Genomic DNA, 15,670 nt, shown 5'->3' on the forward strand with positions numbered 1-15,670 from the left:
CAATCTGTCAGTGATCTTTTCATCACCTTATTAAAGGTTCTGTTCTGTTCTTATTAAAACACAGGTGTCATCAAATCTGACCTGGGTGACTGCATTTAATTCACCTACACTACCTAAGACAATTAGTAGGCATTGACTCTGGTACTTTTTTTAACCTTTATATGTATGTTTGTTCAGCAATTTCCTTTTAGCTTAACATGTATTGTAATCATACATGTAATCATTGTGATTACTGATTAATTGGTCATGTACAGTCGACTCTCGTTATCTCGAAGTCATTGGGACCGTTCAAAAAATATCGAGATAACGAAATGTCGAGATAAACATATTAGGGTTAGAACAAGGCGAAACTGATTTTTACAAAAGACATGTGCATACCTTATGTCAAATAAACTATAATATCCCCATGTCTCGTTTTCATAGGCCTAGTCAATATTTAACAAAGTAACATAAGCGGATGTTTACCAGCGGAAATACGGGTGTCTGTGATAAAAACACATAGTGAGGTTTACTCAGTAATACACCAATGTAGTGAATCGGATATCGGATATGGTTGATCCGGATATCCTCCCGGGTTATTTATCCGGTCTTTCTCGAGATTGTTCCACCGCTGATTGATTTGGTGGTGATGTTGTGAAACAATATTGCAACGATAGCGTTTCGATACTTTCACTTTTTCATTTACATTTAAAGTCATAATGAATTGATACAGTGTTCGAATATTTAAAAAGAATGTAAAATTCACTCATTGTGGACATAAGTCAATCAACACGCTAAATAGATTAACTTTTATAAAGACAGCTAAACTTGTTACAAACATAATCGTCATTATGACACGCGCTATTAATTGAGCAATTATCGTCTAGATTGTGTTTTCCACACGTCTGAAGGGAACAGACGAAGTCGAGATAAACAAAGGATAATAGTGTGAAAATAACTGTTGGGGCTGAAATTTTACATCGAAATACTGAAAATATCGAAATAGAAATATCGAGATAAACAAATATTTCCAATATAGATAAAGAAGGAAGAAAATCGGGACTTTCAAAATTTCATCGAGATGACGAAATATCGAGAAAAGCGATGTCGAGATAACGATAGTTGACTGTAATTGATTAAATTATGATTAAATTACAGTAAAAAAATTATGATTACTGATTACTGTGATTACTCAAAAAATTGTAATCGATTAAATTTAATTAAATTACCGATTACGATTACCCCATGTCTGACGTACGCCAGTAGAGCGGCGTGATTGCCGAAATAAATGTACGCAGTTTGATCAAATACAAGTAAACGGATGTCACTGATGTCTACGGCCATATCACGTTGAAAACACCGGTTCTCGTCCGATCACCGAAGTTTAGCAACGTCGAGCCCGGTCAGTACTTGGATGGGTGACGGCCCGGGAATACCGGGTGCAGTAGACATTTTGTATATTTTATTTCCACTGAAGAATGCGTTTTGCTCGTTCCTTTTTGGCAGCACGGGCCTCTAGTTTACGGATTTCGCTTTATTTTTATTCACAATGTTTTCCTTCCCTCAATTGAGCCTGCAAGCTTTACATTTTGTCTACGCTACAATAACGTCATGAACAGTGCAGTCGCATCAGCCGTAACTAGGCAAACGCGTGTGGAATTATGTCATTACAACGTTGTGTCCATGACGTGTCATGACAACGCTGTGTCCTTGACGTGACGTCACTCTATTGTCAATTACGTTGGTATTTGGCAGAACAGTACAGTAACGGTATGCACGTACGCCAGTAGAGCGGCGTGATTGCCGAAATAAATGTACGCAGTTTGATCAAATACAAGTAAACGGATGTCACTGATGTCTACGGGCATATCACGTTGAAAACACCGGTTCTCGTCTGATCACCATAGTTAAGCAACGTCGAGCCCGGCCAGTACTTGGATGGGTGACCGCTTGGGAATACCGGGTGCAGTAGACATTTTGCATATTTTATTTCCACTGAAGAATGCGTTTTGCTCGTTCCTTTTTGGCAGCACGGGCCTCTAGTTTACGGATTTCGCTTTATTTTTATTCACAATATGTTTTCCTACCCTCAATTGAGCCTGCAAGCTTTACATTTTGTCTACGCTACAATAACGTCATGAACAGTGCAGTCGCATCAGCCGTAACTAGGCAAACGCGTGTATTTACGTCATTACAACGTTGTGTCCATGACGTGTCATGACAACGCTGTGTCCTTGACGTGACGTCACTCTATTGTCAATTACGTTGGTATTTGGCAGAACAGTACAGTAACGGTATGCACGTACGCCAGTAGAGCGGCGTGATTGCCGAAATAAATGTACGCAGTTTGATCAAATACAAGTAAACGGATGTCACTGATGTCTACGGCCATATCACGTTGAAAACACCGGTTCTCGTCCGATCACCGAAGTTAAGCAACGTCGAGCCCGGTCAGTACTTGGATGGGTGACCGCTTGGGAATACCGGGTGCAGTAGACATTTTGCATATTTTATTTCCACTGAAGAATGCGTTTTGCTCGTTCCTTTTTGGCAGCACGGGCCTCTAGTTTACGGATTTCGCTTTATTTTTATTCACAATATGTTTTCCTACCCTCAATTGAGCCTGCAAGCTTTACATTTTGTCTACGCTACAATAACGTCATGAACAGTGCAGTCGCATCAGCCGTAACTAGGCAAACGCGTGTATTTACGTCATTACAACGTTGTGTCCATGACGTGTCATGACAACGCTGTGTCCTTGACGTGACGTCACTCTATTGTCAATTACGTTGGTATTTGGCAGAACAGTACAGTAACGGTATGCACGTACGCCAGTAGAGCGGCGTGATTGCCGAAATAAATGTACGCAGTTTGATCAAATACAAGTAAACGGATGTCACTGATGTCTACGGCCATATCACGTTGAAAACACCGGTTCTCGTCCGATCACCGAAGTTAAGCAACGTCGAGCCCGGTCAGTACTTGGATGGGTGACCGCTTGGGAATACCGGGTGCAGTAGACATTTTGCATATTTTATTTCCACTGAAGAATGCGTTTTGCTCGTTCCTTTTTGGCAGCACGGGCCTCTAGTTTACGGATTTCGCTTTATTTTTATTCACAATATGTTTTCCTACCCTCAATTGAGCCTGCAAGCTTTACATTTTGTCTACGCTACAATAACGTCATGAACAGTGCAGTCGCATCAGCCGTAACTAGGCAAACGCGTGTATTTACGTCATTACAACGTTGTGTCCATGACGTGTCATGACAACGCTGTGTCCTTGACGTGACGTCACTCTATTGTCAATTACGTTGGTATTTGGCAGAACAGTACAGTAACGGTATGCACGTACGCCAGTAGAGCGGCGTGATTGCCGAAATAAATGTACGCAGTTTGATCAAATACAAGTAAACGGATTTTTACTGATGGGGTACGGCCATTTTCACGGGTTTGAAAACACCCCGGTTCCCCGTCCCCTCACCGCAAGGGAAGCAAAAGACGGGGCCCGGCAAATACTTTGGGTTTGGTTTACCGGTTGGAAAACCCGGGGGCAGTAACGTTTTTCATATTTTATTTCCATGAAGAATTTCGTTTTTGCCCTTCTTTTTTGGCGACCCGGGGGGCTTTGTTTCCCAAATTTTGCCCCTTTTTTTTTATACAATATGTTTTCCCCCACCCTCCCAAAGAGCCTGCAAAACTTTACAAATTTTTTCTACCGTACAATAACGTCCCATGAACGTTTTAAATCGCATCAGCCCCCTTTAATAGGCCAAAACCCTGTTTTTTTACGTCCCTTACCCAAAGTTGTTTCCATGAAGGGGTATGGGCAACGGGTTGGGGGTCCTTTGCGTGACGTCAACTCTATTGTCAATTACGTTGGTATTTGGCAGAACAGTACAGTAACGGTATGCACCGTACGCCAGTAGAGCGGCGTGATTGCCGAAATAAATGTACGCAGTTTTGATCAAATACAAGTAAACGGATGTCACTGATGTCTACGGCCATATCACGTTTGAAAAACACCGGTTCTCGTCCGATCACCGAAGTTAAGCAACGTCGAGCCCGGTCAGTACTTGGATGGGTGACCGCTTGGGAAAACGGGTGCAGTAGACATTTTGCATATTTTATTTCCACTGAAGAATGCGTTTTGCTCGTTCCTTTTTGGCAGCACCGGGCCTCTAGTTTAGCGGCGCTTTATTTTTATTCACAATATGTTTTCCTACCCTCAATTGAGCCTGCCAAGCTTTAAGCCATTTTTGTCTACGCTACAATAACGGTCATTTAACAGTAGGGCATCAGCCCTAAAAAAGGCAAAAGCGCGGGATTTAAAGTATTACAAAAGTTGGTTTTCCCCTGAGTGGGATGACCCGCTTTTGTCCTTGACGTTTACGTCCTCTTTGTCAAATTAAATTTTGGTTTTTTGGCAGAACAGTACCAGGAAAGGGTTTTCACCCTACGCCCCGGAGGGGGGGTGATTGCCCAAATAAAGTAAAAGCCAGTTTTATCAAATACAAAAATAAAAAAAGGAAAGTCACTGGATGTCCCCCAGGGGGAATCACGTTGAAAAAAACCCGGGTTCCCCGTCCGATCACCGGGAAATTAAGCAACGTTTTGAGCCCGGCATCTTGGATGGGGGGGACCCCTTGGGGAAAACCGGGTTTCAGTAGACATTTTTCATATTTTATTTCCACTGGAAAAAATGCGTTTTGCTTTGTTTTCCCCTTTTTTCAGCACGGGCCTCGTTCCTTTTTGCACAGCACGGGCCTCTACGTAAAAAAAACGTTTTACGGATTTCGCTCATTACCCCCTTTTTTACTGTCACAATACATGTTTTGGGCCTACCCTCAATTGAGCCCTGCAAGCTTTACATTTTCGGGGCCCGGTCAGTACCCTTTGGATGGGTGACCCCTTGGGAAAAACCGGGGGCCCGTAGGGAATTTTGCAAATTTTTTTTCAGGAAAAATTTCGTTTTGGGTCGTTTCCCTTTTTGGGGGCACGGGCCTCTAGTTTACGGGGGTTTCGTTTTTTTTAATTTACCAATTGTTTTCCTACCCCAAATTTGGGCCTTTCAAATTTACGTTTTGGGCTTCGCTTAAACCCCCAAAAAAGTCGGCAAACAGTGCAGTCCCCCATCAGCCGAAAAATAGGCAAACGCGTGTATTTTTCGTTTATTTTCAAAGTTGTGTCCTGACGTGTTTATGGGGCAAACCCCCCCCCTGGTTTTCCTTGACGTACGTCACTTTGTCAAATTACGTTGGTATTTTGGGGAAAAGGGTTAGTACGGTATTGCACGTACGGGCCAGTTTTTGGGGCGGGCGTGATTGCCGAAATAAAGTAGGCAGTTTGATCAAATACAAGGTAAACGGATGTCACTGATTTTCCCACGGGCCATATTTACGTTGAAAACACCGGTTTTTCGTCCGGGTCACCGAAGTTAAGCAACGTCGAGGCCCCGGTCAAATTTCTTGGATGGGTGACCCCCTTGGGAATACCCGGTTTTATGACATTTTTTCAATTTTTTTCCCCTGAAGGGAAAGCGTTTTGGGTCGTTCCTTTTTTCCCCACGGGCCTCTAGTTTCGGGTTTTCCCCTTTTTTTTTATTCACAATTTTTCCTACCTCAAAATTTAAACCTGCCCAAACCCTTTTCATTTTTTCTAAAGCTACCAATAAAATCATGAAACCGTGCCCGTTTGCATCCCGCCGTAATTTGGCAAAAGCGTGGGATTTTACTATTACAACGTTGTGTCCATGAAAAAGTCATACCCCGGTGTGTCCTTGGGCGTTTATTTACTCCCATTGTCAATTTCGTTTGGGTTTTGGGAGAAAAGTACCCGTAAAGGTTTTGCACCCTACGCCCCGAAAAGCGGCCGTGATTGCCCAAAAAAAGTACGCCGTTTGATCAAAAACAAGTAAAACGGAATGTCACTTTTTCTACGGCCATATCACGTTTAAAAAACCCGGGTTTTCGCCCCATCCAAAATTAAGCAAAGCGGGGCCGGTCGTTTCTTGGATGGGTGCCCCCTTGGGGGAAATTTTTCCTTTGGGTTAGTAGGGGTTTTTTAAAATTTTTTTCCCCTGAAAAAAATTTCGTTTTTGCTTCCCCTTCCTTTTTTTTCAGGGACGGCCCCCCTTGTTTACGGGTTTCGTTTATTTTTATTTACAAATTTTGTTTTCCCACCCCTTTAATTGAGCCCGCAAGCCCTTTTCATTTTGTCTACCCCTACAAAAATTTATGGAACAGGGGCCCGTCGCATCAGCCGTAACTAGGCAAACCCCTGTATTTAGTTTTACAACGTTGTTCCTGAGTGTCATGACAACGCTGTTTTTAGTGATTCACTCATTTTCAATTTCGTTGGTATTTGGCAGAACAGTACAGTAACGGTATGCCGTACCCCAGAGAGCGGCGGATTGCCGAAAAAAAGTACCAGGTTTTATCAAAAACAAGTAAAGGATTCACTGATTCTACGGGCCTTTTCCGTTTAAAAACCGGTTCTTTGTTCCCATCACCGAAGTTTTTAAAAAACGTCGAGCCCGGTTTAGTTCTTGGATGGGTGACCGTTGGGAATACCGGGTGCAGCAAATTTTTTATTTTTATTTCCCCGAGAATTTCGTTTTTCTCCCTTTTCCCTTTTTTGGGAGCAGGGGGGCCCCTAGTTTTAAAGGAATTTTTGCTTTTTTTATTCACAATATGTTTTTCCTACCCTCAATTTTAGGGCCTTTCAAGCTTTACATTTTTTTCTACGCCTACCCAAAACGGTATTGGGAAAAAACTGGCCAGTCGCATCCCGGGCCCTAACTAGGCAACCCGCCCTGTATTTACGTCATTACCCAACCCCTTGGTGTTTCCAAAGGGAAATGTCATTTACAACGCTGTGTCCTTGGGCGTTGGGGCGTCCTCTATTGTCAATTTCGTTGGGAATTTTTGGCCGAACAGTTTCCCGTAACGGTATGCACGTTTTTCCCGGTAGGGCGGGTGAATTTTCCCAAATAAACGTACCCCAGTTTGATCAAATTTCAAGTTTAAAAGGATTTTTCACTTTTTATGGGCCCCGGCCTTTTTCAAAGTTGAAAACACCCGGGTTTTGGGCCCCAATTTACCGAAATTTTAAACAAAAAGTCGAAACCCGGGTTTGTTTCTTGGGCATGGGTGACCCCCTTGGGGAAAAACCCGGGGGGGAGTAGAATTTTGCATATTTTATTTTCCCCCTTTAAAAATGCGGTTTTTTCGGGTTTCCCTTTTTTCCCGACGGGCTCTGTTTACGGGGTTTTTGTTTTTTTTTTATTCACAATATGGGTTTTTCCCACCCTCAATTGAGCCGGGAAGCTTTACCCTTTTGTCTCGCCCAAAAATAACGTTAGGAACAGGGGCAGTCGCATCAGCCCTTTAATAGGCAAAACGCGTTATTTACTCCAAAACAACGTCTGTCCCTTTACTTTCTTTACAACGCTGTGTCCTTGACGTGACGTCACTTTATTGTCAATTACGTTTTGGGATTTGGCAGGAAAAGAAAAGGAACGGGGATTTCACGTAGCCGTTTGAGCGGCGTTGCCTTTACCGAAAAAAAGGGTTCGCAGTTTATCCACATACAAAATAAACGGGGTTTGGGCCCCTGATGTTTTTTCGGCCACCACCGTTGGAAAAACACCCGGTTCTCGGGCGAAACACCCAAGAAGGGACAGTTTCGGAAACCCCGGTCAATATTGGGATGGGGGGGACCGCTTGGGGGAAAACCCGGGGGAGCAAACATTTTTCCCTTTTTTTATTTCCCCTGAAGAAAATTTCGTTTTTTCTTTTGTTCCTTTTTTTGGGAGCAGGGGCCCCTGTTTTCGGATTTTGCTTTATTTTTTAAATTTACAAAATTTTTTTCTACCCCCCAAATTAGCCCGGCCCGCTTTCCTTTTTTTTACGCTACAATAAGTTAAAGAAACGGGCAGTCGCATCCCGGGCCCCACTAAGGGGGCAAAACGCGGGTTTTTTTAGGTTTTCATCTTCAACGTTGTTTTCCATGGGCGGTTTTCATTTTCCAACCCCTTGCTCGCCCTTTAAAGTGACGTCACCCCTTTGGTTTAATTACGTTTGACTTTTGGCCGGGGGCCAAAAGGGACCAGTAACCCGGTTTGAAAGTACGGCCCAATAGAGCCCCCCCGTGATTTGCCGAAAAAAAACCCTTTCGCAGGGTTTTTAAACAAATACAACGTAAAGGATTTTTCACTGTGTCTTCCCCATATCACGTTTAAAACACCGGTTCTTTCCCGGATACCGGAAATTTAAAGGGAACCGGGGCCCCCGGGCCCGTTACTTGATGGGTTAAACCCTTTTAAACGGGGCCTGCCCGTTCATTTTGGGAAAATTTTATTTCCCCTGGAAAAATGCGTTTTGCCCCGTTCCTTTTTTGGGAGACGGGCCCCAGTTTACGGATTTTCGCTTTTTTTTTTTTTCCCAAAATTTTTTTTCCCCACCCTCAAAATTTAGCTGCCCAAACCTTTACTTTTTTCTTTCCCCTTTCAATAACGTTCCATGAACAGGGGCCGGTCGCATCAGCCGTAATTAAGGCCAAACGCGTTTTTAAATTTTCTCATTAAAAACGTTGTTTTCCTATCGTGTTTATGATCAACCCCTGTTTCCTTGACGTGACGTCCCCTCTATTGTCAATTACTTTTGGGATTTGGGCCCGAACCCTACCCGGTAACGGATGCACGTCGCCAGAACGGCGGGGTGGTTGCCCAAAAAAATGGGGCCCCGTTTGTCAAAAACAAGTAAACGGTTTTCATGATGTCTACCCGGTATATACGTTGAAAACCCGGTTCTTTGTCCGGGTTCACCCGAAGTTAAAGACGTCCCAGCCCCCCTTCCCCGTACTTGGGGGGTGACCGCTGGGAAAAACCGGGGGGCAAAGACATTTTTCCTATTTTATTTCCCCTGGAAAAAATGCCTTTTCTTCTTTTCCTTTTTGGAGCACGGGGGCCCCTAGGGTTTAAAGGATTTTCCTTTTTTTTTTTTTATTCACAATATGTTTTTTCCTTTCCTCAATTTTAGCCTCAAGCTTTTAATTTTTTCTTTCGCTACAATTTGTCATTTAACAGTGCCCCGTTTGCATCAGCCCAAATAGGCAAAACCCGCTGTTATTTACGTTTATTACAACGTTGTTTTCCATGAAAATGTCATGACAACGCTTTTGTCCTTTTTACGTTTACGTTTCCCCCTATTTCAATTTTCTTTTGGGATTTGGAAACAGTCAGTAACGGTATGGGCCCTACCCCCAAAATTTTGAGCGGGTGATTGCCGAAAAAAAACGTACGCAGTTATAAATCAAGTAAAAGGTTTTCACTTTATGTTTTCGGCCCTTTTTCACGTTAAAACACCGGTTTTCGTCCCATCACCAAAATTATCAAAGTCGAGCCCCGGTCCCGTACTTGGGGTGGGTGACCCCTTGGAAAACCGGGGTGCAGGGAGAATTTTGCATATTTTTATTTTCCACTTTTAAGAAGCGTTTTGGGTCGTTTTTTTTTGGGAGCACGGGCCTCCGTTTACGGATTTCCCCTTTATTTTTATTCACAATATTTTTCCCCACCCCCCAAATTTAGCCCCCAAAACCCTTTTCATTTTTTTCTACGCAGAGTCGTCAATTTAACAGTTTAAGGGCGCATTTAGCCCCTTTTAATGGCAAACGCGTGTAATTTTTGCCCCATTAAAAGTTGCTTTTCATGAGTGTTTGACAAAGCTGTTTTCCTTTAGTGACGGGCACTTTTATTTTTCAAATTTCGTTTTTGGTATTTGGCAGGGAAAAGTTTTTCCGTAAAAGGGATGCACTACCCCGTAGGCGGGGTAAATTGGGCCAAAAAAAAAGTCCCCAGTTTTATCACAAAACCCAAATAAAAGGATTCACTTTGTCTACGGGCCCATATTCACGTTGAAAACAAACCCGGTTCTCGTTTCCACACCGAAGGGTTTTAAACAACGGGCCCGGGCCCGGGCCCGTCTTTTGGCTTATACCGGGGTTTTTACTGAATTTTTGCTATTTATTTTTCCCCTGAAGAAGCGTTTTTTCTTTGTTCCTTTTTTTTAGCACGGGGTCTAGTTTTCGGAAATTTTGCTTTATTTTTATTTACAAATTAAAGTTTTTCCCAACCCCAATTGGGCCTGCAAGGGTTTACATTTTGTCTTTCGTAAAAATAACCTTATGAAAAAGTGGGAGTGCATTTAGCCGTAAATAGGCAAACCCCGTGATTTACGTCATTGTTGGGGGAAGGTAGACAACGGGGGTGTGTCCTTTACGTGACCCTCACTTTTGTTTAATTACCTTGGTTTTTTGGGCGAACAGGGACATAACGGTATGCACGTTTCCCCCGTAGAAGGCCCGGGGTTATTGCGAAAATTTAAAGTGGCGTTTATCAAATAAAGGGAAACGGAGTTTACTGATGCACGGCCAATATAACCCTTTTAAAAAACCGGTTCTCGTCCATCACCAAAGTTAAGCAACGTCAGGCCCCGGGCCAGTATTTGGGGTGGGGTGGCCGGGTTGGGAATACCGGGTTTCTAGACATTTTCATATTTTTTTCCCCTTTTAAAAAAATGCGTTTTGCTCCCCTTTTCCCTTTTTCCCGAAAGGGGGCCTCTAGTTTTTCGGTTTTCGCTTTATTTTTTTCACAAAATGTTTTCCCACCCCCAAAATTTGGGCCCCGCAAGCTTTAAAATTTTTCTCTTACGCCAATAACGTCATGAAAAGGCAGTCGCAAAAAGCCGTTTAAATAGGCAAACGCGTTGTATTTACGTTTTTAAAAAGTTGTTTCCATGACGTGTCATGACAACGCTAGGGGTTTTTGAGTGACGTCACCCCTAAATTTTCATTACGTTGGTTTTTCCCGAAAAGCAATAACCCGGGATTCCGTACGCCAAATAGGGCGGCGTGTTGCCGAAAAAAATGTTCCCCAGTTTTATCAAATACAAGTAAAAGGATGTTTACTGATGTCCCCCGGCCATATCCCCGTTAAAAAAACCGGGGTTTTTCGTCCGGGTTCCGGAAAATTAGCAACCCTGAGCCCGGTCCTCTTGGGGGGGTGACCGCTTTTGGGAAAACCGGGGGCAGAGACATTTTGATATTTTTTTTTCCCCTGAAAAATCGTTTTGCCTTTTTTTTTGGCCCACGGGCCCCTAAGGTTTTCGGATTTCGCTTTATTTTTTTCCCAAAAAGGGTTTTTCCCACCCTCAATTAGCCCTGCAGCTTTTCATTTTTTCTACCCCTTCAATAAAAGTCCAAAGAACAGTTTCCAGGGCCCCAATCAGCCGTAAATCAAAGCGTTTATTTAGTCATTTTCCAAACGTTTTTTCCCTGAGTTTTTCTGACCCGCTGTTTTCCTTGACGTGACGTCACCCTTTGTAATTACGTTTTGGGATTTGGCAGAACGTACCCGGGAACGGTTTTGAGTAAAGCCCTTTTGGCGGGTCGATTGGCCGAAATTAAAGTGGCGTTTGATCCAAAAAAATTTGAAAACCGGGGGGTGGGTTTTCCAATTTTATTGGGTTTTTTACGGGCCCGTACACGTTGAAAAAACCGGTTTTTCGTCCGATCCCGGACACTTAAGCAACGTCCCAGCCCCCGGGCAGTTTGGATTTGGGTGACCCCTTGGGGGAATACCCGGTGCATAGACAAATTTTTCATATTTTTTTTCCCCTTTAGAATGCGTTTTTTCTTTTTCCTTTTTTTTTGGGGCAGGGCCCTTGTTTACGGGTTTCGCTTTTTTTTTTATTTTCCAAAAATGTTTTTCCCTCAATTTAGCCTCGCTTTTTCATTTTTTTTCTTACGCTACCCAAAAACCCTCTGAAAAAGTGCCTTCCATTTAGCCGGTAAAAAAAATTTATTTTATTTCCACTGAAGAATGCGTTTTGCTCGTTCCTTTTTGGGCAGCACGGGCCTCTAGTTTTTTACGAGATTTCGCTTTATTTTTATTCACGCAAATATTTTTTCCGTACCCTCAATTTTAGGGGGGCCCGGAAACTTTACATTTTTGTCTACTGCAAATAACGGCGGGGTGAACAGGGGAGTGCATCAGCCCTTTAATAGAAACGCGGGGTATTTTCGTCATTAAAAACTTTTTGTCCATAATTTTTCATTTACAAGGGGTGGTGTCCTTGACTTGATCATTATTTCAATTTCGTTGGGTTTTTTTGGCAGAACGTACAGTAACGGGATGCACGTAAAGCCAGTTTTGAAGGGGGCGGGGGATTTCCGAAAAACGTGGGGAGTTTTATCAAATACAAATAAACGGGGGTCACTAGGGGTTTTCCGGGGCCATATACGTTTTTTAAAAACCCCGGTTTTCGGTCCATCACCGAAGTTAAACAACGTTCCCAGCCCTCGGGGTACGGCATGGGTTTACCGCTTTTTTGGAAATTTCCCGGTTTCGGGGAGACATTTTGCATATTTTATTTCCACTGAAGAATGCGTTTTGCTCGTTCCTTTTTGGCAGCACGGGCCTCTAGTTTACGGATTTCGCTTTATTTTTATTCACAATATGTTTTCCTACCCTCAATTGAGCCTGCAAGCTTTACATTTTGTCTACGCTACAATAACGTCATGAACAGTGCAGTCGCATCAGCCGTAACTAGGCAAACGCGTGTATTTACGTCATTACAACGTTGTGTCCATGACGTGTCATGACAACGCTGTGTCCTTGACGTGACGTCACTCTATTGTCAATTACGTTGGTATTTGGCAGAACAGTACAGTAACGGTATGCACGTACGCCAGTAGAGCGGCGTGATTGCCGAAATAAATGTACGCAGTTTGATCAAATACAAGTAAACGGATGTCACTGATGTCTACGGCCATATCACGTTGAAAACACCGGTTCTCGTCCGATCACCGAAGTTAAGCAACGTCGAGCCCGGTCAGTACTTGGATGGGTGACCGCTTGGGAATACCGGGTGCAGTAGACATTTTGCATATTTTATTTCCACTGAAGAATGCGTTTTGCTCGTTCCTTTTTGGCAGCACGGGCCTCTAGTTTACGGATTTCGCTTTATTTTTATTCACAATATGTTTTCCTACCCTCAATTGAGCCTGCAAGCTTTACATTTTGTCTACGCTACAATAACGTCATGAACAGTGCAGTCGCATCAGCCGTAACTAGGCAAACGCGTGTATTTACGTCATTACAACGTTGTGTCCATGACGTGTCATGACAACGCTGTGTCCTTGACGTGACGTCACTCTATTGTCAATTACCGTTGGTATTTGGCAGAACAGTACAGTAACGGTATGCACGTACGCCAGTAGAGCGGCGTGATTGCCGAAATAAATGTACGCAGTTTGATCGTTTAAAAATTGGTATCAAACTTCATATATTGTTAACATTTTCCACTAATACTTTAATTTCTGTATCTGAAACTATTTTCCAAAAAATCTTCAGCATTAAAGCTCTTATTTACAAATACGAACTTTGGGCTTTCCTTTGGTACTGTATCCATTCACTTGTACCAGTTTATTTTTGTGGTCAATGGATTTTTGTGTCTTGACATTTTTTTTAATGAAGTATTTGAAATCAAAAAATTGGTTATTTTTCTTGGACAGCAAAGTAGGGTTATTTTTCCCATGAAAAAAAAAACACAACAAATGATACTAATTATACGGGAATTTTTTTTTTCCCCCTTCAAGAGTAATTTTACCATCTATGAGGACCCGATACAAAATTTTTTTGGGGGATCATCTTAACTGGAACTTGGGGGTAATTAAAAAAGGGAGAGCGCGTAAAACTTTTGTTTTGCCCCCCGTAAAATTAAAAAATATTTGTAAGACGCAAAAACCCATTTGGCGGGGGGTTTTTTTTAAAGGGGAAGATATTTACATGGCCTTTTCCTTTCTTTGGTTTTTCCCTCTGCTGCAACTTTTTTGTCTTTAAGGAATAATTTCAAGTTTTTAAACAGATTTTTAAATAAAAAACTACTCCTAATGAGCAAGGGGGTTTTGTTTAAAAAACATGAACATAAAAGCATGTGTCCCTTTTGTCCAATTTGTTTTTAAAACTTTTTTTCTTGGAATTTTTTTTTCTGTTTTTTTATGTTAATTAGGATTGTGTATCTATGGCCACTTCCTTCCTATATGTATGTTTTCTTAAAAAGGTTTTTTAAATTTCCCTTCTTTTTTACTTAATAGTTTAAATTCCACATCTTTTTAAAGTTTAAGTCATAGTCATGAATAGGTTTGTTTTTTTCAGTTTTTTTATTGATTTTGAGATTCCATTTTGGAAATTATCTTTTTGCTATTTCACCAATTTAAATTTTTTCATAATCTAGTTTATTTTTCGTTTTTCCTTTTATATACCCCTTTTATTTTTGGCAAAAGTAAATCAATTTCTTTCTTTTTAGTCCCCATTTTTTTGAAGAAGTCATTTTAACTATCATTATCTTCACCTGTTTTTCCTAATTTAAAACAGAAACAATACTCTGGGGGTTTATTTTATATTTGATGTCCCTTTGAACATCAGATTGTTTTCATTAAAAGTAAAAGGGACCAAACAAAAATTAAAATTTTAAAAAAATCTTAAGGGGCAAATTCTTTGTGGGCAGAAAGGGACCATGTGACACATGGTTCCTTTTTTCATTAAAAAAATGCTCAAAACATATATAGTCATACAATGCAAAAAGTACTATGTGAACTTGGTACCTTTTTGCTCAAATATATGCATATGGTACCCCTTTTTTCATTACTAAAGGGAAAATATTGAAAGTACCTTTTTACATAACTTAAGTCTGTTAAAATGATACCACAAAAATTTTTTTACAGATTAAAGATAACATTTAAAAAATAATGACCAAAAGCTGTCCCAAGACAGCCGCTCGATTTTTTTTTGCTTGCCAATAAAAAAAAAGGAGAAAAGGCAATACAAGAATCCTGTATTTTTAAAAATGAACAATGGGCCCTGAGCATTTAAATATTTTTGAAGAATTATTTTTTCTGAATTTTGTGATACCCTTGAAAACGCAAAGTTTGAAATGTTTAAGTCAAAAAGGGGTGGTAAAAAAAAAAAAAAAAACTGAGTTAGCCTTAAATAAATTTAAAAAGTATTAAAACCCACTTTGAGAGAATAAGTATTTTTACGTCATAGAAACCTTTGGGAAATGACATAATAAAATAATTTTTCAAGAATTATGCAAGGAAGCAGTATATTTTTGTACAATGCCATATATAGATTTTACTTTGTATGTGAAAGTTTATTTACCTTTAATACAAGTAAAGATAAATTTTTTCAAGCTTTTTTAGATGTTTCGTTGGTCACAATGGACTCTTTCACACAGGCTGTGGGGGCTGTTACTTTTCTGGGGCCACATTTTGATAAAGCGTTGTAAACTGATATTGAATTACATGAAGGAAAAAAAAAGGGGGAGAGGGTAGTCCCCTTTTCATAGAAAAGTCGAGCTAAAAAAATGGGCTGGGATAAAAACTTAACCAGTTTAAGTCGAAAAAGGCCTTTAATTTTTTTAAAACAAACCTTGACAGAGTTACCCCTTCTCTTTCTCAGATGGGGGGAATGATGTGAAATAGCATTAAAAAATTCAAAAACAATATCTTAAAAAGGGGTTAAAAGGGAATAAATGGATTTTTTCCATATCAATGTTTTTCTAAGTCAAAAAGGGGCATAAATTTTGTCAAAAACCTTGACAGAGTTTTGTCCTCGGGCTTTGGATTTA

The 15,670-nt window shown here is 41.1% G+C and overlaps 6 non-coding genes across 6 annotated transcripts; all 6 read left to right on the forward strand.

Annotated features, from left to right (window-relative positions):
• The first annotated feature begins 1,311 nt into the window (after positions 1-1,311).
• Positions 1,312-1,430, forward strand: LOC132729864 (5S ribosomal RNA). Its single transcript, XR_009625681.1, has one exon. It is a non-coding gene; the product is annotated as a 5S ribosomal RNA (ribosomal RNA).
• A 405-nt stretch (positions 1,431-1,835) lies between these two features.
• Positions 1,836-1,954, forward strand: LOC132729863 (5S ribosomal RNA). The gene has a single exon (XR_009625680.1). It is a non-coding gene; the product is annotated as a 5S ribosomal RNA (ribosomal RNA).
• Positions 1,955-2,359: 405 nt separating this feature from the next.
• On the forward strand, positions 2,360-2,478 carry LOC132729866 (5S ribosomal RNA). The gene has a single exon (XR_009625683.1). It is a non-coding gene; the product is annotated as a 5S ribosomal RNA (ribosomal RNA).
• Positions 2,479-2,883: 405 nt separating this feature from the next.
• Positions 2,884-3,002, forward strand: LOC132729867 (5S ribosomal RNA). The gene has a single exon (XR_009625684.1). It is a non-coding gene; the product is annotated as a 5S ribosomal RNA (ribosomal RNA).
• Positions 3,003-3,974: 972 nt separating this feature from the next.
• LOC132729865 (5S ribosomal RNA) lies at positions 3,975-4,094 on the forward strand. The gene has a single exon (XR_009625682.1). It is a non-coding gene; the product is annotated as a 5S ribosomal RNA (ribosomal RNA).
• Positions 4,095-12,800: 8,706 nt separating this feature from the next.
• Positions 12,801-12,919, forward strand: LOC132729868 (5S ribosomal RNA). Its single transcript, XR_009625685.1, has one exon. It is a non-coding gene; the product is annotated as a 5S ribosomal RNA (ribosomal RNA).
• Positions 12,920-15,670: the final 2,751 nt, after the last annotated feature.

This window comes from Ruditapes philippinarum, unplaced genomic scaffold, assembly GCF_026571515.1.
Source record: "Ruditapes philippinarum isolate M1 unplaced genomic scaffold, ASM2657151v2 ctg417_1_1_1_1, whole genome shotgun sequence".
Taxonomy (NCBI): domain Eukaryota; kingdom Metazoa; phylum Mollusca; class Bivalvia; order Venerida; family Veneridae; genus Ruditapes; species Ruditapes philippinarum.